We start from the raw sequence: 22,568 nt of genomic DNA on the forward strand, positions 1-22,568 counted from the left end.
TCCAAAATGGGGTGACTTTTGGGGGGATTCTATTCTGTAGACATTACAGGGGCTCTGCAAACGCACCTGGCGCTCGGAAACTTCTGCAGCAAAATCTGCATTGAAAAAGCTAATTGGCGCTCCTTCCCTTCTGAGCCCTCCTGTGTGCCCATACAGTGGTTTACGCCCACATATGGGACACCATTGTATTCAGGAAAACCTGCGTTACAAATTTTGGGGTACTTTTTTCCTCTTGTTCCTCATCAAATTGAGAAATTTCAAACTAAACGAACATATTATTGGAAGAATTCGAGTTTTTCATTTTTACTGTCTTCTTTTGAATACTTTCCTGTAATACCTGTGGGGTCAAAATGGTCACCACACACCAAAATGAATTCTTTGAGGGGTGTACTTTACAAAATGGGGTGACTTATGGGGAGTTTTCTCTCTGCTGACACTACAGGGGCACTGCAAACGCACCTGGAGCTCAGAAACTTCTGCAGCAAAATTTGCACTGGAAAAGCTAATTGGCGCTCCCTCCCTTCTGAGCCCAGCTGTGTGCCCATACAGTGGTTTACGCCCACATATGGGGTACCGTTGTACTCAAGAGAACCTGCATTACAAATTTTGGGGTACTTTTTCTCTCATATTCCTTTTGAAAATGAGAAACTTTAATCTAAACGTATATATTATTGGAAAATTAAAATTTCCCATTTTTTTACTGTTTAATTGTGAATACTTTCCTCCAGCTCCTGTAGGGTTAAAATGCTCATTATACCCCTAGATTAATTCTTTAAGGTGTGTAGTTTCCAAAATGAGGTCACTTATGGGGGTTTTCAGGATACCAGACTTCTAAATCCATTTAAAAAAAGAACTGGTCCCTAAAAAAATCAGTTTCACGAAAATGTGATAATTTGCTGATAAATTTCTAAGCCCCATAACGCCCTAAAAAAGTAAAATATGTTTACCAAATTATGCCAGAATAAAGAAGACATATTGGTAATGTGACTTAGTAACTAATTTATGTGCTACGACTTTCTTTTTTAGAAGCAGAGAATTTCAAAGTTCATAAAATGCAAATTTTTTTAATTTTTCATGATATTTTGATGTTTTTCACAAAAAACACACAAAGTAGTGACCAAATTTTGCCATTAACATAAAGTGCCATATGTGACAAAAAAACAATCTCAGAATCGCTAGCATACGTTAAAGCATCACTGAGCTATAAGAGCATAAAGTGAGACAGGTCAGATTTTGAAAAATTAGCCTGGTCATTAAGGCCCAAACTAGCTGCAGCACGAAGGGGTTAAGGCTAGGTTTACACACAATTTTTTTAAGTGAACAAAAAAAAACCAACAACCATAAAAATGTTCATGATCATGATTTATGGCTGTTCCTAATTTTAAAAAAAATGGTGGGCACATAGCCTAAGACTGTACGAAAAGTGAAAAATTGACAAATCCAAAACTTGCATTATTCCCATTGACTTTAATAGGAGTTGTCCTGGGGCCAGCGGTGTAGCTAGGGGTTCAGCCTAGGGGGGGTGAGTAAGTCTGAGTGGGCCCCCAACCAACCTTACCCATAGGGAACCTCAGCAGGTGACAAGGCTTTCTGAATAATAAAGGGAATATTCTTCTACATTACTCATAGTGAATAAGGATAAAGAGCAGTGTAAGAGGCTTCTGTACATTTTACATATAGAACATATATAAAATTACATTATATATATAAATTACATATATAAAATTTTTTTTAAAGTGCTTAAGATTAGAAAAATATAGCTGCCTTCTTCCACAGACAGCACCACTCTTGTCCTCAGTTTGTGTGTGGTATTCGACTGAAGTGAATAGTGCCAAGCTGTGATACCACACACAACCTAAGAGCAGGGGTGGCGCTGTTTTGGAAGAAAGCAACTATGTTTTTTTTTCTTAATTCTGGAGAACCCTTTTAACCAGATTATCTTTGCCTAAAAATTATAATGGTATAGGTAATAAGTTTTTAGACATTAAGGCTATGTTCACACTGCGTATGAATCCGTCCGTAGATCGTACGTCGCCGTACATGTGCGGCTGAAACTACTGGCGTGGGAAAAATTAACATGTGGCCGGATGCGTACGCACCTCGAATATACGCCCGTGGTACAGTTATGCTTCCCTAGCTTGATTCGAAGCGATCTGAGGCAGGTCATTTACTTGGAAATCTTCGCCCAGCCACGTAAACCACACAGAACCTTTTGGATCGAAAAATCAAGTTCAATTTGGCTGGAATAAGTACTCCGTACGGGACCGCATGGAAATCCACGGCCGTGAGTTGGAACATTTCCGTCCTCAAACAATGGTCTTGTTCATTTTTCACAGCGCCGCATACGATCCGGCCGTAGGTTCATACAGGGCCGCTTTAACCAGAGGGCACATGGTGCACGTGCACCGGGCCCACTGGTTAAAGGGGCCCACCCTGAGCAGGGCCGGCCTTTGCTCTGTGCGACCATTGCGGTCGCACAGGGCTCCGGCCACCAGCCTGCCAGGGGGGTGCCATCGGGATGGGTAAGTTACCCATCCATGGCGCCCCCTGCAGGGCCCCCCCGCCTGCTGTTGCGCTCTGCACTGTAGCTATGAGCACTCGTAACGAGCGCTCATAGGTACAGGCAGCAGCAGCGGCACTGACAGGTCGGGAGCTATTGGCTCCCTCCCTGTCATTCATCCTTGTGGCCGCAGGCAGTGCTTTACCTGCGGTCACAAGAGGCCACTCTTCCGTAGTGGTATCGGCGCTGAGTGACGTCACTCAGCGCCGACACCGCGGAGGGGAGAGCGGCCTCTTGTGACCGCAGGCAAAGCACTGCCTGCGGCCACCAGGATGAAGTGATGAGAAGAGGAACGCGCGGACCCAGGTGAGTATAAAGTGTTTGTTTTTTTATTTGCTATATGGGAGGGGGGAGCACAAAGGGGGGCTATATAACGGGGGGCAGCACACAGCGGGGGGCTATACTACTAGTGGTGCCTCAGGAGGGGCCTATATACTACTGGGGGGGAGCGCACAGGGGGGTATATATAACAGGGGGAGCGCACAGGGGGGTATATATAACTCGGGGAGGGCACAGTGGGGCTATATACTACTGGGGGTGCACAGGGGGTATATATAACTTGGGGAGTGCACAAGGTGGCTATATGCTACTGGGGGGTGCACAGTGGGGTATATATAACTGGGGGAGTGTACAGGGGGATATATATAACTGATGGAGCGCACAGGGGGATATATATATAACTAGGGGGAGCGCACAGGGGGTATATATATAACTGGGGGAGCGCACAGTGGGTATATATATATAACTGGGGGAGCGCACGGGGGTTATATATAATGGGGAGCGCACGGGGGTATATATAACGGGGAGTGCACAGGGGGGTATATATAACTGGGGGAGCGCACAGGGGGTATATATATAACTGGGGGAGCGCACAGTGGGTATATATATATAACTGGGGGAGCGCACGGGGGGTATATATAACGGGGAGCGCACGGGGGTATATATAACGGGGAGTGCACAGGGGGGTATATATAACTGGGGGAGCGCACAGGGGGTATATATATAACTGGGGGAGCGCACAGTGGGTATATATATATAACTGGGGGAGCGCACGGGGGGTATATATAACAGGGGGAGCGCACAGGGGGGTATATATAACTCGGGGAGGGCACAGTGGGGCTATATACTACTGGGGGTGCACAGGGGGTATATATAACTTGGGGAGTGCACAAGGTGGCTATATGCTACTGGGGGGTGCACAGTGGGGTATATATAACTGGAAGAGTGTACAGGGGGATATATATAACTGATGGAGCGCACAGGGGGATATATATATAACTAGGGGGAGCGCACAGGGGGTATATATATAACTGGGGGAGCGCACAGTGGGTATATATATATAACTGGGGGAGCGCACGGGGGTTATATATAACGGGGAGCGCACGGGGGTATATATAACGGGGAGTGCACAGGGGGGTATATATAACTGGGGGAGCGCACAGGGGGTATATATATAACTGGGGGAGCGCACAGTGGGTATATATATATAACTGGGGGAGCGCACGGGGGGTATATATAACTGGGGGAGTGCACAGGGGGGTATATATAACAGGGAGCACAGAGGGGGGCTATATACTACTGGGGGGTGCACAGGGGGGTATATATAACTGGGGGGGCGCACAGGGGGTATATATATAACTGGGGGAGCGCACAGGGGGGTATATATAACTGGGGGAGTGCAGAGGGGGGCTATACACAACTGGGGCGCACAGAGGAAATATATACAACTGGGCGGTGTACGGGGGTATATATAACTGGGGGCGCACAGGGGGTATATATAACTGGTATATATAACGGGGAGCGCACATGGGGGCTATATACTACTCGGGGGCGCACAGGGGATATATATATATATATATATATATATATAACTGGGGGATGCACAGGGGTTATATATAACTGGGAAAGCGTACTGGGGGGAGCACAGGGGATATATATACTACTGGGGGGTGCACAGGGGGACTATATACTATTGGGGGGGAGCACAGGGGATATATATACTACTGGGCGGTGTACGGGGGGTATATATAACTGGGGGCGCACAGGGGGTATATATAACTGGTATATATAACGGGGAGCGCACATGGGGGCTATATACTACTCGGGGGCGCACAGGGGATATATATATATATATATATATATATATATATATATATATATATAACTGGGGGATGCACAGGGGTTATATATAACTGGGAAAGCGTACTGGGGGGAGCACAGGGGATATATATACTACTGGGGGGTGCACAGGGGGACTATATACTATTGGGGGGGAGCACAGGGGATATATATACTACTGGAGGGTGCACAGGGGGGTATATATACTACTGGGGAATGCACAGGGGGACTATATACTACTGGGGGAGCACAGGGGATATACATACTACTGTGGGTGCACAGGGGGAGTATATACACTACTGGGGGAGCACAGGGGATATCTATACTACTGGGGGCTGCATGGGGGGCATATATACTACTGGGGGATGCACGGGGGGTATATATAACTTGGGGAACACAGAGGGGGCTATATACTACTGGGGGCAGCACCTAGTGGTCTATAGTACTGGGGGAAGCACACAATGGTCTATATACTAGGGGCAGCACAATGGGGTCTATATACTACTGGGGGGTGCACAGGGGGTATATATACTACTGGGAGCAGCACCTATTGGTCTATAGTACTGGGGGCAGCACACAGGTGTCTATATACTACTGGGGGCAGCACACAGCTGTGGGGGAGCACAGAGGGGTGTAACTACTATATAGGGGTACATAGGGGGTAACTACCCTATAGGGGTACATAGGGGGGTAACTACTGTATAGGGGTACAGGGGACCTTACTACTGTATGTGTTGGAGCCTAAAATGTTTCTCTGGCAGATTCTGGAGAGAAGATTCACAGCCAGGAGAAGACTTCATGGTGGCCCAGGCTGGATGAAGTGAAAGAAAAGGTGACAGACTCTGATCCGAGAAGACGCCCCCTGTGAGTAAATGGATGTAACTGTTATAGGGTTGTAGTGATAGTGGTCATGGTGTGGCGGTATTATGTAATGGTATCATTGGTGATATCGTTATGAGGTAACTACCATATGTATTGGTCCTCCTAATACAGTGTGGGGACATTTTCAGGGGATCATACTGTGTGTGGAGCTCCGATTCTGATAACGTTGGGTTGGGGGGGGGGGGGCCACTCTTGAGGCCTGTGTACTGGGCCCACCAATGTATTAAACGGCCCTGGGTTCATACGTAGTGTGCACTCTGCGGGCGTATATCGTATACTTTCAAGCGAACGCATCAACCTCAAAACTATGTGCAGAAACATACGCAATGTGAACATAGCCTCAAAGGGGTGAGCTGGTTGTGATCATACATGTACAATCCAAGATATGTGATGAGCTGCTAGATATCCATTTCCTATCTATCTCCTATCTATCTATCTATCTATCTATCTCCTATCTATCTATCTCCTATCTATCTATCTATCTATCTATCTATCTATCTATCTATCTAGCAAAAGAGAAGAAGCAGCACTGCTTTAATGTGGTAATGGTGGTGCCAGCGGATCTTGATCCAGACCAAAGATCGTAGTGAGTATATATGCAGAGAATCCACAGCACTCCAGTGTAGTGAAAAAGCTCAATAAGCTGTGTTTATTCAGTCAATTCATAGTGCAACACTCCAAACGCAACGTTTCAGTGACTCTCTGTCACCATTTTCAAGCATGAATACATGGTACAAAACTCAGATATATATATACAAAGCACAACATAGGATTGGTGAAATTGTGATTACTAATTGAAAACATTCATCAGGTAGGTCACATGGGTTGCTCCCTGCTGGAGTTTAACCCCTTGTGAGTAGTGCAGCAGTGCATAAAGTGATATTGTGACATATTCTATAAAAAACCTGAAATATAGAAACAAGTTTCACTGATCACAGTAATTCATAAAAGTTCATTTTTGCATTTTTGCATATAGTGTCCATTCACCTCTGGAAGGGTTAATTCACCACTTTGATGTTGTCTGAGTTGTCCTCCAGCACTGTGATAGCACAAGTAGATGAGCTGTAGTAAGGTTGCTGGATGTCCGGCTAGGAGATCACATTACAAGAGATTTGCATAGTTACACAGGCAAGGCTCCTGGGTTTTCATGTCAGCATTGGACATCAAAAGACCCTGTTCACATGCTCCGGATCGCAGGCTTTCATCCCTGTGAGAGGAGAACGTCTTCAGATCCTTTGCACATAGCCTCCGCCCTCCTCTGGCCTCTCCAGGCCAAATGGTAAGAAAACGCATTGTGTGAACACCTCCCAAAGTATGCCAACATCCAGATGAAGTATAGGGAATGAAACAGAAGAACGGACATCTCAGGGTCGACCCTGAGATGTCCGTTCTTCTGTTTCATTCCCTATACTTCATCTGGATGTTGGCATACTTTGGGAGGTGTTCACACAATGCGTTTTCTTACCATTTGGCCTGGAGAGGCCAGAGGAGGGCGGAGGCTATGTGCAAAGGATCTGAAGACGTTCTCCTCTCACAGGGATGAAAGCCTGCGATCCGGAGCATGTGAACAGGGTCTTTTGATGTCCAATGCTGACATGAAAACCCAGGAGCCTTGCCTGTGTAACTATGCAAATCTCTTGTAATGTGATCTCCTAGCCGGACATCCAGCAACCTTACTACAGCTCATCTACTTGTGCTATCACAGTGCTGGAGGACAACTCAGACAACATCAAAGTGGTGAATTAACCCTTCCAGAGGTGAATGGACACTATATGCAAAAATGCAAAAATGAACTTTTATGAATTACTGTGATCAGTGAAACTTGTTTCTATATTTCAGGTTTTTTATAGAATATGTCACAATATCACTTTATGCACTGCTGCACTACTCACAAGGGGTTAAACTCCAGCAGGGAGCAACCCATGTGACCTACCTGATGAATGTTTTCAATTAGTAATCACAATTTCACCAATCCTATGTTGTGCTTTGTATATATATATCTGAGTTTTGTACCATGTATTCACGCTTGAAAATGGTGACAGAGAGTCACTGAAACGTTGCGTTTGGAGTGTTGCACTATGAATTGACTGAATAAACACAGCTTATTGAGCTTTTTCACTACACTGGAGTGCTGTGGATTCTCTGCATATATATCTATCTATCTATCTATCTCCTATCTATCTATCTATCTATCTATCTCCTATCTATCTATCTATCTATCTCCTATCTATCTATCTATCTATCTATCTATCTATCTTCTATCTATCTATCCCCTATCTATCTATCTATCTATCTATCTATCTATCTATCTATCTATCTATCTATCCCCTATCTATCTATCTATCTATCTATCTCCTATCTATCTATCTATCTATCCATCTATCTATCTATCTATCTATCTATCTATCTATCTATCTATCCCCTATCTATCTATCTATCTATCTATCTATCTATCTCCTATCTATCTATCTATCTATCTATCTATCTATCTATCTATCTATCTCCTATCTATCTATCTATCCCCTATCTATCTATCTATCTATCTATCTATCTATCTATCTATCTATCTATCTCCTATCTATCTATCTATCTATCCCCTATCTATCTATCTATCTATCTATCTCCTATCTATCTATCTATCTATCTATCTATCTATCTATCTATCTATCTTTCTATATATCTATCTATCTCCTATCTATCTATCTATCTATCTATCTCCTATCTATCTATCTATCTATCTATCTATCTATCTATCTATCTATCCCCTATCTATCTATCTATCTATCTATCTATCTATCTATCTCCTATCTATCTATCTATCTATCTATCCCCTATCTATCTATCTATCTATCTATCTATCTATCTATCTATCTATCCCCTATCTATCTATCTATCTATCTATCTATCTATCTATCCCCTATCTATCTATCTATCCCCTATCTATCTATCTATCTATCTATCTATCTATCTATCTCCTATCTATCTATCTATCCCCTATCTATCTATCTATCTATCTATCTATCTATCTATCTATCTATCTATCTCCTATCTATCTATCTATCCCCTATCTATCTATCTATCTATCTATCTCCTATCTATCTATCTATCTATCTATCTATCTATCTATCTATCCCCTATCTATCTATCTATCTATCTATCTATCTATCTATCTATCTATCTATCTCCTATCTATCTATCTATCTATCTATCTATCTTTCTATATATCTATCTATCTCCTATCTATCTATCTATCTATCTATCTATCTATTGTTAAGGTTAAATTTATATGTTGACCTCTCTCTATGGAGAGAAGCCAAAAACCCAGGTAAAGGATGGTTTTTTAATTATATCTAGAGTTGGAATCCTGCAGTATTACCAGCTCGTTACTTATACGTCACTGACACAGATAAGACAATGTATCATGATTATAAGCCTGGAGAAAATGGCCCAAGTTTTATTATGGTCATCACATTTTATAGACAGATAAAATATAGGGTGGCAACAAATGCTAATAAGGTATAGATGAGGCGGTGCTAGTGATTTAGATATTCAGTCATGCGCAATGGCATCTATATTAGTATTCATTATTATTATTCAAAAAGGTTAGAACAATACATTCTCTGCAATGATACTTTCACATTATTCCCACTGTAACAGACAGGCAACTTTCCTCTGAGAATGGCCTTGGACGCTGATAAACATGTCTCTGAGGGAAATAGTTCTTGAGACAAAACATTCTTTCTAGTGTCATATCAGAAGTTTTCCAAGGTAAGAAATGGTCCAACTATAAGTTAACCCTATCAGGGACTCTCTAATATGCTGGAGCTTCTGAGCAAGAGGCCTATATATATATGTAGTAATACAGGTACGGTGCAGGTAGGTAAAATCGCATCGCTGGCCTTATCATTCCCCCATTTGACATCCGTGGAGCATGGATATGGTTCATCACTGGTGGTTGGGTCGTAGCCGGAGGTTTTAAGGACTCTACCCTCAGTCGCAGGTTGATCAAGGGACCACAGGTGAAAACATCCTCCAAGTACTAGTACAGCATCCAACCTCCAGAAATGTCCAGGCGGCACAGATTCAAGAGAACCGATAAGAGAAAGAAAGCATAGTAACGTTAGTCTCTTATATGAGGGTGAAGCTTCTTCCTGTTTGTCGAGGTTTTATACGAGAGAAAATACACATGAACACTTTTACTGAAAAACAGATCAGTATTATGCATAAGACCACTTGGAAGAGACCCTGAAGGACTCCCATTAGTTTATGGGCATCACCATAGGATAGACAAAAATAGTACCATACGTTTTATTGAAAGTTATAGATGGCGGAACAAACTTACAGCAGATGTGGTAGTAAGATCTGCAATAACCGAAAGAAAATACTAAACAATGGGTGAGTCTGTACAGTATACATCAATATACAGCTTAGTTACAACAAAACAAATAAAAGCTTATTATCAATACCCAAACAATCATATATATATGACAAATACCTCTCCGGATTTTATCAAAATAACCAAACCTTATTGTCTCATCACTCCTGTCCCTAAGATTTGTCCCTAATCTTGACTACAGATGTAGCCCCCTTCTCTAGGTCCCTTTACCGTAGGACTGCTTTAAAGGTAAGACAATCCTCCGTCCCGAACCTAACTAGTCTCCTGTCACTCCTACGTCTCCCTGTGACACTGAGTGATCAGACAATAAGTTCTTCACTGTATATAACAGACGTGACTCTATCACAAGGACTCTACCACTTTGGTATCATGTGGGTATTGGAAAGTCACAACAACTAACTTTAAAAAGTTTCTGAAAAGAAAAAATTTTGATGTGAGCAAATCTTATCTCATGGCAAAAGCAAAATGAAAAGTTGATTGATACATAAACCAAAAACAGCATAACAGGTAAATGCAATAAAATCTCCACAATGTGACCTACTATGTAACCACTAGATTCACTTATAATAACCAATTAGTGAATTCACACTCGTCAGTAAGAGATTCTCAAAATTTCCACTTCTTTTTAGTCTTTTTACTTCATTTTGTACCTAGAAAACATCTTTATGATTAGATCACACAGGTCTAATGACTGGTCGCATGGTCACATCTCTTCCTGTAAATAATCATATAATATAATACATACACCAATAATATGAAGTAACTGGGCGCTTATTACTGATATAATATTTGGATCCTACTGAATTATCTCTTGTCTCACTGAGATCATCACATATTACACATAAGATAACCACCATAGAAATAACAGCAAAGTGTAAACGATACATCACCTAAGGTTTCAAAGCCTTTTTATGAGAATAATATATATCATATGATCCTTTTTGTAATAGTAGCATTGGTATGGATCCTTTATCCTTAAACCCATCTTTTGACTGACAGGCCTCTTTACAGACACTTGGACTCTTGGCCTCAGTTATATCGCTTCTTTTAAGGCCACTAGTATCACCTCAGACATTGGCTTTGTTGTCTCCCATAGTTTTGGCTTGACCTGTAAAGAAGACACCAATACAGACAAGGACATACCTATATGGACCACCTGTGGCAGGTGGATGACGTCCACTTACATTCCCTGAAACAGGCAGGAAGATGACAGACTATGCAGACAGGCACTTTACGGTGTTACTTACAGTAGGTTATGACAGGTGTAGATAATACAGCCGTACACAACCCTCTCTGCTATATTTGTTGACCCCTGGGCCGCCCAATGTGAGGATACTACACCACATTACACATGGCTTCCTTCTGCTGGTTTTGTCAGATAACTTACAGTGGGATACAAGGCTGTCGGCAAATAGTTATTGGATGCCATCTTTACCCTGTACCTCTTCTCCATCCGCTGGTCTCACAGCTTGTTGCTGATTGTCTCTGGAAAAGATTTAAAAACAAACAGATCCACATCTCCCCTCCACCTGTACACTATGTACGGTTACCTCAGGAAGAGACTGGAAACATCTCCCCATTCCCTTGTACGCTTTGTACGCTGTTACCTTGGGAAGAGCACAGAAACCACCGCATCACCAGCTTCATCCATCATCCGTCACCCTTTTTGGCATCAGGGTTTGTCTGCGTGAACGTTGCGTCAGCCGCTCTATGGCAGCTTTTCTTCTTCTTTGAACAGTTTTTTTTATTTTTTTTTATTTTTTACAAGTGTTTTTGGTAAGCCCAGGGACCAAACAAATCTCTAATTTGCCAATTAACCCATAATAGTGGGCTTCATATAGACATCTGCACAGTTACCTTCAACCATCTTACATGTCTCAGTGATTGTCCTCACCTCCAGCTTATGGCAGGAGCGGTTTCTGCAGTGGAACGTCACGCTGCATGGCGGTCACCATATATCCTTGCGTCTTGTGTCATCCATCTTTGAAAAGTCTGGGATAATCTACAATGAAAACTTTTAAACTTTCATTAATATTTGGGCTTTCAATTACATTTTCATCTTTCACAATTTAAAATATCAAACACAATAAGTAATAAAAACATCCTTATTCAAAAATAAAAAATTTGTACGGTGTTTAAAAAAAAAAAAAAAAATTTAAAACATCAAAATTGGCTACTCCATCAAAATGGCAAAATTGGCTACTCCCATTTCCATTCACCTCCATCCCCTCCCCCATTTGAATCTACATCAAGAGGCAACAGAGATGCTGGATTCAATGCACTTAACACAAAATATATATATATTGGGGGGGCATAAGGAGTGCAGACTGGAGCCATGGACATGGGTTTGGTTTTTACTAGGGATAAAAGTACATATATATATTCATGAGCTAAGTTTGCTATAATCATCACAAAACTGTTACCCCTAAAAATAAAAACATTAAAAAAATTTAATGAATTCGCTGAAATGAATATTCCTTCAATACGCTGCTCTTATCAGTAAACAGAACGCTCTGTACCTCACTTCTAACCTTGAGCAGTGAGCAGTAAAATCATAGATACAAGAGTTAAAACTTCTTGGAAATTTTTTTTTTCTAACATCCTTGAAGTTACAGAAGATATCAGCGCTGTGCTCTTATGCACCAGACTGTAACCTTGGACAGTGGCACACATACTTATAACTTAGTAGGAAAAAAAAAAACAATTTGCGTAGAACTTATTAGGATAGTTGTGTACACATATATACACATATATATATATATATATATATATATAAACACTTGTTAAATAAAGTTACATAGAAATATATATATTACAGTAGTAAGTTACTACTCCTTAGAAATATATATATTTTACTGTAGTAAACTACTTCTTCTTTGAAATATCATACGTTGGGGACACACACTTAAAGAAAATCTGCTTACAATATATATTGGGATACATATATATACCTACAACATACTTTTTAAATACAAATGTGTAAGTTACAGTAATAAGTTACTACAGGCTCCTTATACCATTGGGTTCTTAATAAGTGCACAAAATTCTGCGTTTGATCTTTACCAATTATCACTTTTCTCTTGACATTCCAAATAAACGTACTTTTTCTCTCTGACTCCTACTGACACTTCCGTATAACAATCTTATACAATAATAGGTCTAATAGACCCAGCTCCTTCAAACAGTCTCATTGCTTTTCCCTCCAACAAACCTTTGTCTAACTTTCTTCACCATCAGGTAATAATATTCATTAATAAATGTGCAAAACAGTTGTTAGACTCTATCGGAGAGTCCTGTGCCCGCCCCCTCAGTGACACTAAGCAATATGGGCGGAGGACAGAAATGCCAGGAGTTAAAATGGCCACCGGACTAGATAACCGGATATAGGGGTGTTGGCTTAGGGCATGGTTTTGAGACGTCACAATTATAATACAGACGTGGATGATATAGGGAGTGGTTGGCTTTCCGTCGCCATCTTTGAGGGCTGATTACAGAAAAGTGGCGTAGCTAAATAAGCAAATGTTCCACGGTCGGGACAACAGAAAATGATCAACATTTTTTTAACACGTAACATACTTCTAAAGGGGAACACCAGCTTAGTAAGACTGGCTGAAATACAGTATAATGTAGGAGCGTACATTACATTACACTAACAGCTCTGATTCTTTTTTCTCATGCTGCTTGCATGTGATCTGCAGCCCTCAGAGCTGGTTGATGGCCTTGTACAAAACATAACAAATAACACACAAAAAAAAAACTTTGTATGCTGCTTCACTACGCAGCATTAATTAACCTCTTCAGCTCTCTCAGTACTGTATCTAGCAATGAGCTGGACTGTTCTCCTTGTCTGAGTACGTGGCATTGTACTTAGACACTTACATGGCAATATACACTATTTGAGGTTAGGCTGCCCACCTCCACAAAGGCATTGGTCTTACTATCAGGTCAGGGGCACTTTAAATCAAAGTAACTACTTCAACAGCTGACCAAGGGTAAGATTCCTGCAGAACAAAGGGTCTATAAGCCACCATTGGACGTAGGTTGGCTTTTCGCAGGATCTGGGGTTTGTATACAGATATAAACTGGGTACAATGATGTAACATAATGATGTGGCTTGGGTCTGCCACACACACTACAATATTCTGTCTTATCTAGATATTGCTGGTAACCGGCACATGACATGTCCACCCAGCTGGACCTGTGCTTCCCACCCATTATCCTAAATGTTTTCCTTCTGTCTGACCCTCTGGCTCTCATCTATCTACTCCACACCCTCCCCTCTTAGAACTCTAATCCTTGATTCCCCCTTAGGGGTAGTACTTCGATTAACCCCCAAGGTTCCTGGAAATTCCAAGGACCCATTTGCCCTGCATGTTACATGTAAGTCTGGTTACCTACCCACAAGGCAAAAATAAGTGTGCACAGGAGTGTAAGGGGTTTCCCAGGTGTTGGTCAGAGAGCCAGAGGTTGGTGGGGCTAAGGCATGTATCTGCCTTCATATCAAACCTCCTAAAGATCTGTTCTAGATCTTGCACTGCATCTTCTCATGCCCATCGCTAACTATATCTTTCTTAGCTTCACATCAGCTTCACATAAACTTCTTGTGGAGACTGGGGATCCCTTCTTTTAGTGAATAACTGTCTCATCCTTGCTCAGCTAATCCCTAGGTAGCGTATTGGGGAACGAAACCTAAACCTTAGGTTTTAACAAGCACAGCCGCTATAGGCCCAGCCGTCACAGTGACACACTATGGCGACGCACTACAGCAACCTTGCTATAGGCCCAGCCGTCACAGTGACACACTATGGCGACGCACTACAGCAACCTACTGTCCCTCGTTGCTAATTCCTCCTAGGGGGCAAGGGGGTAAGTCACAGATCTTCTGACCTGCTCTCTACCACAGTACAAGCACAAATAATGGGATCAATACAAGTATTGTTCCCGCTGCTCGAGACAGATATCACTTATCAGGAACCCGTTCACTCCAAAAGTTATATGCCTACTGTCTGTGACCTTGCAGCTGTTCTCGATGCCATGCTGTATTACAAGGGTTAAGAATTAATCACAGCCTCCCCGTAAGGACGCAGAAGTGAATAAGTTCGGCAATCCCTTTCCTTAATTCAGCATAAATACAGCAACAGCATATCTCAATCACACAACAGTTTGCGACGGCAATGCAGCACTTTAACCTTGTCCTATCCTGGGTTACAGAGTTCTTTATCTAACAAATTAGACTCAGCTTTACAAACATATAGAGAACACAGGTGACGGGAATCTGATTAGATCCGTTCCCCTGAGGCACAGATAGTACGTAAGAAAGGAAAGTCTTTCTTACCTGGCCAGTTATATCTGCGCGTCCGATGACGGATAAATCACCACATCCCGTCTGTCTGCGTTCTAGTTTGCAAGAGGCTGAGTCCCGGTTCGGACGCCAAATGTTAAGGTTAAATTTATATGTTGACCTCTCTCTATGGAGAGAAGCCAAAAACCCAGGTAAAGGATGGTTTTTTAATTATATCTAGAGTTGGAATCCTGCAGTATTACCAGCTCGTTACTTATACGTCACTGACACAGATAAGACAATGTATCATGATTATAAGCCTGGAGAAAATGGCCCAAGTTTTATTATGGTCATCACATTTTATAGACAGATAAAATATAGGGTGGCAACAAATGCTAATAAGGTATAGATGAGGCGGTGCTAGTGATTTAGATATTCAGTCATGCGCAATGGCATCTATATTAGTATTCATTATTATTATTCAAAAAGGTTAGAACAATACATTCTCTGCAATGATACTTTCACATTATTCCCACTGTAACAGACAGGCAACTTTCCTCTGAGAATGGCCTTGGACGCTGATAAACATGTCTCTGAGGGAAATAGTTCTTGAGACAAAACATTCTTTCTAGTGTCATATCAGAAGTTTTCCAAGGTAAGAAATGGTCCAACTATAAGTTAACCCTATCAGGGACTCTCTAATATGCTGGAGCTTCTGAGCAAGAGGCCTATATATATATGTAGTAATACAGGTACGGTGCAGGTAGGTAAAATCGCATCGCTGGCCTTATCACTATCTATCTATCATCTATCTATCTATCTATCTATCTATCTATCTATCTATCTCCTGTCTATCTATCTATCTATCTATCTATCTATCTCTCTATCACATTACAGGAGGAGATATAAGAGGACAATGATCACATAGTCGTTCATGCGCCAGCATCTTCTCAGCCCCGCCCCCTTATGACATCACCACAGGTCCTTCCTCATCGCTCTGCAGGCTGTCTGCAAAAGAAATAGCTTTTGCAGACAGCATTAAGCCTCTGAGACCTCAGTGGGCCCCTGCCGGTGTGGGCCCAGGAGCCACTGTCCCCCCTGCACCCCACAAATTTCGCTTATGCCTGGGCTATACCGTTTACCTAAGTCTGGGAGTTATTACAATGTTAAAAGTGTTAAAAATTTGAAGCATGGCTTAAAAGAGACAACATCATCAGTGTCGAAGCAGGCATTACAACTCACCATCATAGATTTATTAATTCAAGTATAGGGGGGAAAAGTGTCTGTCCTGAATAAAGAGCCAGGGATTTACTGCCAGGCTCCTATGCTAGTACTCGCCAGGCTTAAAGTCATGTGCAGCCCACAATGTGACCTCTGCCTATGCTCTGTTATGGGCCACTGTGTCACTATATATTTTTATATACTTTATAAGAAACAAGCTGCTCTTCAGAGTAGTTTCCCCCCCTTTTAGCCTATTTATTCACATCTCTGCAGTTCTGGTCTCTTCACTTCCTGTGGGCGGGCACCAGTGTAATCACGTGACAGGAAGCTACTGTATTTCCCAGCCATGTCTTGCAGTCTGGCCCTTGGTATCTCAAAAGTCAGCACAGACAACTTCTCCTGTCTCCCTCCACTGACTTATAGAAGTAGTCCCTCACATATAATTGCAGAGATCTCACTAATACACAGCACTATAGGATATCATTTCCTAAATTTTCATCTCTGCTGTACACATCATGTTATTCTTCTTATTTATTGTTTGTGCTCTATATACTTCCTATATGCACTTTTATACGTCGGTATGTTCCTCTGTAGATGTTCCTGGTGAGCGCTTGCAGTAAAATATAGCACTTTGACTGACAGAGCAAGAAGCTATTAGCTCCCTGCTCTGCCAATCACTCTCATGCTATGTACTGAGAAGCTAACAGCGGCAATGCTTACAGTGAGATTTCTGCTACATTGGGGAATACTAGGGTGCGGGAGGTTCCATAAGGGGGGGGGGGGGGGTATTACAAGGGGATGCCTAAAGTGGGGGATACTATTTACTAGCGGGGACTAATTACCAGGCGAATTACCTGCATGGGAGAAGCCGGTGGGCACAGAGGGGCCTAACTACTAAATGGGGCACATAGGGGGCCTATCTTCAATATGGAGGCACACTACTTATCTACTATATATATATATATATATATATATATATATATATATATATATATATATATATACACATATTGTGACATAGTCCGGGGGTTGTTGCTGGATGGGAGGTATTTTCCTCTCAGCTTGTCTTGCTCTGAGGGATGCAGAGAGCTAGGTTCAAGGACTGGACTGGAGTTATTAAGCCATTCCAGGTTTTTAGGCATTTCCCAACATAGAAAGCTGAGCTGGGAGTGAGGGCAGAGAGGGGTGGTGTGTGCTCAAGTCTGGAGTACACCTATGTGATCTGTCTAGGAGGACTGGTTGGACTGTGTTCAGACACATGGACTGTGTACAAGGCAGCTGCTGCTGTAAGGTCTGAACCAACACTTAGAACTTCTGTTACTGCTTTAACCCCTTAAGGTCCAAGCCAATTTTCGTTTTTGAGCTTTTGCTTTTTCCATTTTATGTTTAAAAGTCCATAGGGCTTGCATTTTTTCACCTAGAGACGTATATGAGCGCTTATTTTTTGCGAAACCAATTGTACTTTGCAATTACAGGCATAATTTTTCCATAAAATATGTTGTGAAACCGGTAAAAAACATTTGCGCTGTCAAATTGAAAAAAAAACGAATTTGTTTTGATTTTGGGGAGTTTTGCATTTACGCCGTTCGCCCTATGGTAAAACTGACTTGTTATGCATGTTCATCAAGTCGTTACGATTACTATGATATATAACATGTATAACTTATATTGTATCGGATGGCCTGTAAAAAATTCAAACCATTGTTAACAAATATATGTCACTTAAAATCGCTCCATTCCCAGGCTTATAGCGCTTTTATCCTTTGGTCTATGGGGCTGTGTGAGGTGTCAGTTTTTGCGCCATGATGCGTTCTTTCTACCGGTACCTTGATTGCGCATATACGACTTTTTGATCGCTTTTTATTACATTTTTTCTGGATTTGATGCAACCAAAAATGCGCAATTTTGCACTTTGGAATTTTTTTGCGCTTACGCCGTTTACCGTGCGAGATCAGGAATGTGATTAATTAATAGTTCGGGCGATTACGCGCGCGGCGATACTAAATATGTTTATTTATTTATTTATTAATTTATATTTATAAAATGGGAAAAGGGGGGTGATTTGGACTTTTATTAGGGGAGGGGATTTTTTATTAATAAAAACACTTTTTTACTTTTTTTTTTACATGGACTAGAAGCCCCCCTGGGGGACTTGTATATAGACAGCACTGATCTCTCATAGAGATCAATGCTGTGTATATACACAGCAAAGATCCATGAGATCGGTCATAGATTGCTATGGCCTGCTGCAGGCCATAGCAATCTACTGCCGAGCCGGGATCAGCGTCATTCCGACGCTGAGGCCCGGCACGGCCAGAAGAACAGATCTCCCCCCCGCGATCGCATCGCGGGGGGGGAGATCCGACCCACTAGACACCAGGGATGTTGTGCATAAAGCACTTCAATGCAGCTGTCAGGTTTGACAGCTGCATTGAAGTGCTTAATTAGCCGGCGCGGCAACGGGACCCGCGCCGGCTAACAGAGGCACCGCCCGGCTGCACGTGTCAGCCGGGATCAGCGCCGCTCAGAGCGGGGTCCCGGCGGCACCCCGCTCTGAACACCCCGAGCGGAACCATGACGTATCAGATACGTCATGGGTCGCTAAGAGGTTAAAGGCCATGCTGGAACTGCACTTATGTGTGATGGCAGCATGAAGGTAATGCTGGATTTTTGTTCCATTTGTTTTTGTGGTGTGAATAAACACTAAGATTTGAACTGTGAATTGCCTGTTTTCCTCTGTCTGCGACCGCTACCTAGCTATACCTGAGCAACTCCCCTACAATATCTATATCATAAAAATAAAAGTCTGTCTGTCTGTCCTACTGTCTGTCTGTCTGTCAATAGACTTCCAAACACCTGAACCGTTTGACCCCATATTTGGCATACAGATACATTGGGTGCCCGGGAAGGTTACTGCGAAGGTCCCGTCCCCGCCAGATGTACAGGAGGGGAAGGGGAGGGGGAAGAGAGGCGCCCCATAGAGATGAATGGGAAAATCTCCTCACTGCAAACACAGGTGATATAATTAGCTGCAGCAGACACGGCAGTTGGAGCCTTAGCAACCAATAGGATTACTGCTTTCATTTTCACAGGGAGCAATGGTTGCTAGGGAAGCTGCCTCACAACATCCACAGTAATAACTGGTAGACCCCCTACTCCATCTATACAGTACATGTATACAGGACCCCCTACTCCATCTATACAGTATATGTATATACAGGAGCCCCTACTCCATCTATACAGTATATGTATATACAGGGCCCCCTACTCCATCTATACAGTACATGTATACAGGACCCCCTACTCCATCTATACAGTACATGTATACAGGACCCCCTACTCCATCTATACAGTATATGTATATACAGGGCCCCCTACTCCATCTATACAGTACATATATATACAGGGCCCCCTACTCCATCTATACAGTACATGTATATACAGGGCCCCCTACTCCATCTATACAGTACATGTATATACAGGGCCCCCTACTCCATCTATACAGTACATGTATATACAGGACCCCCTACTCCATCTATACAGGACATGTATATACAGGGCCCCCTACCCCAACTATACAGTACATGTATATACAGGACCCCCTACTCCATCTATACAGGACATGTATATACAGGGCCCCCTACCCCAACTATACAGTACATGTATATACAGGACCCCCTACTCCATCTATACAGTACATGTATATACAGGACCCTCTACTCCATCTATACAGTACATGTATACAGGGCCCCCTACTCCATCCATACAGTACATGTATATACAGGACCCCCTACTCCATCTATACAGTACATGTATATACAGGGCCCCCTACTCTATCTATACAGTACATGTATATACAGGGCCCCCTACTCCATCTATACAGTACATGTATATACAGGGCCCCCTACTCCATCTATACAGTACATGTATATACAGGGCACTACAGGTATACCAAACTGTGACTGGATAACACCGCCACACCAGACCTGACCAATACCGCCATACTGTGACTGGATAACACCGCCACACCAGACCTGACCAATACCGCCATACTGTGCTGGATAACACTGCCATACCAGACCTGACCAATACCGCCATACTGTGCTGGATAACACCGTCATACCAGACCTGACCAATACCGCCATACTGTGACTGGATAACACTGCCATACCAGACCTGACCAATACCGGCAAACTGTGACTGGGTAACACCGCCACACCAGACCTGACCAATACCGCCATACTGTGACTGGATAACACCATCATATCAGACCTGACCAATACTGCCATACTGTGACTGGATAACACCGCTATACCAGACCTGACCAATACCACCATACCGAGACTGGATAACACGGCCACACCAGACCTGACCAATACCGCCATACTGCGACTGGATAACACTGCCACATCAGACCTGACCAATACCGCCATACTGTGACTGGATAACACCGCCATACCAGACATGACCAATACCGACACACTGTGACTGAATAACACTGCCATACGGGTAAATACATCCCTGCAGGTATACAGGACACTACAGGTATACAGGACCCCAAAACTATACACTACAGGTGCACGGGACCTCCACAAAACTATATACTACAGGTATACAGGACCCCAAACTATACACTACAGGTATACGGGACCCCAAAACTATACACTACAGGTATACAGGAACTCCACCAACTATAAACTACAGGTATATAGGACCCCAAACTATACACTACAGGTATACAGGACCTCAAAACTATACACTACAGGCATACAGGACCTACACCAACTCTATAATACAGGTATACAGCACCTTCACCAACTCTAAACAATCCTCCAAAACAAAAAAGAGAGACCCTTTGTGTAATATATAAATCAAACTAGACTAAATTCTTATATAGTAATCCATACCTTTATTGTCTAAAATCATGTATAACAATGAAATCGCAGTAAAAATTCAGCAGTAAAACTGTGTTATGGGTATGCTCTGCACTTTGCTTTATTATTTATTCATTTATACAGCACTAGTCACTTTACCATAGATGGCTGGTTAAATATTTTACATCGACTTACGATCTTTTCTTTTTAGAAAGACAAAATATATTAATTTTTGGCCACCAGTGCGATGTTTTGACCTTACTTAGTAGTTTACAGCATTGTGCAGCCTGTACCATGAGGTTACCCTAGTCTGTTTTTCCTGTGTTGTTGTCTTCCATGTGTGGTTCTCTGAATTTTTACTGCGATTTCATTGTTATACATGATTTTAGACAATAAAGGTATGGATTACTATATAAGAATTTAGTCTAGTTTGATTTATATATTACACAAAGGGTCTCTCTTATTTGTTTTGGAGGATTGTTTATACTTTGTTGAGACTGTGTTGGTCATAGGCATTGTAGGAGCTCTACATTGAGCAAATCATTTATATAGGAAGTGTGTCTCCATTTTGGATGTAACTTCACCAACTCTATACTACAAGTATACATGACTCCAAAGCTATATACTACAGGTATACAGGAACTCCACCAGCTATATACTACAGGTATATAGGACCCCAAACTATACACTACAGGTATACAGGACCTCCACCAACTCTATACTATAGTTATATAGGACCCTCAAACTATTCACTACAGGTATACAGGACCTCCACCAACTCTATACTATAGTTATATAGGACCCTCGAACTATTCACTACAGGTATACAGGACCCCCGAACTATATACTACAGGTATACAAGACCTCCACCAATTATACACTACAGGTATCCAGGACCCTCAAACTATAAACTACAGGTATACAAGACCTCCACCAACTATACATTACAGGTATACAGCACCAACTATATACTACAGGTATACAGGACCCCCGAACTATACAGTACAGGTATACAGGACCTTCACCAACTGTACACTGCAGGTATACAGGACCTCCCTCAACTATACACTACAGGTATACAGCCCCCCCTCAACTACACACTACAGGTATACAGGACCCCCCCAACTATACACTATAGGTATACAGCCCCCCCAACTATGCACTACAGATATGCGAGACCCCTAAAAACTATACATTGTGGGTATACAGAACCCCTCCAACTATGCACTACAGGTA

The 22,568-nt window shown here is 42.3% G+C and overlaps 1 protein-coding gene and 1 long non-coding RNA gene across 4 annotated transcripts in view; one reads left to right on the forward strand and one right to left on the reverse strand.

The window, feature by feature from the left end:
• The window catches only part of LOC138783856 (mycolipanoate synthase-like), a 51,027-nt gene that overhangs the window by 16,026 nt on the left and 12,433 nt on the right, over nucleotides 1-22,568 (forward strand). The window contains exon 1 of one of the 3 annotated variants that reach the window (XM_069959125.1): nucleotides 12,771-15,892. The exons of the other annotated variants lie outside the window; for them this stretch is intronic. The gene's annotated coding sequence lies outside the window, so the exon portion shown is untranslated. Of the gene's footprint in view, nucleotides 1-12,770; nucleotides 15,893-22,568 lie in introns of those variants that run through there. 3 annotated transcript variants of the gene reach the window in all.
• Nucleotides 8,980-16,025, reverse strand: LOC138783861 (uncharacterized). The gene is made up of 2 exons (XR_011361766.1): nucleotides 14,782-16,025; nucleotides 8,980-14,726 (listed from the first exon to the last, which is right to left on the reverse strand). It is a non-coding gene; the product is annotated as an uncharacterized lncRNA (long non-coding RNA).

Source organism: Dendropsophus ebraccatus, chromosome 2 (assembly GCF_027789765.1).
Source record: "Dendropsophus ebraccatus isolate aDenEbr1 chromosome 2, aDenEbr1.pat, whole genome shotgun sequence".
NCBI lineage: Eukaryota > Metazoa > Chordata > Amphibia > Anura > Hylidae > Dendropsophus > Dendropsophus ebraccatus.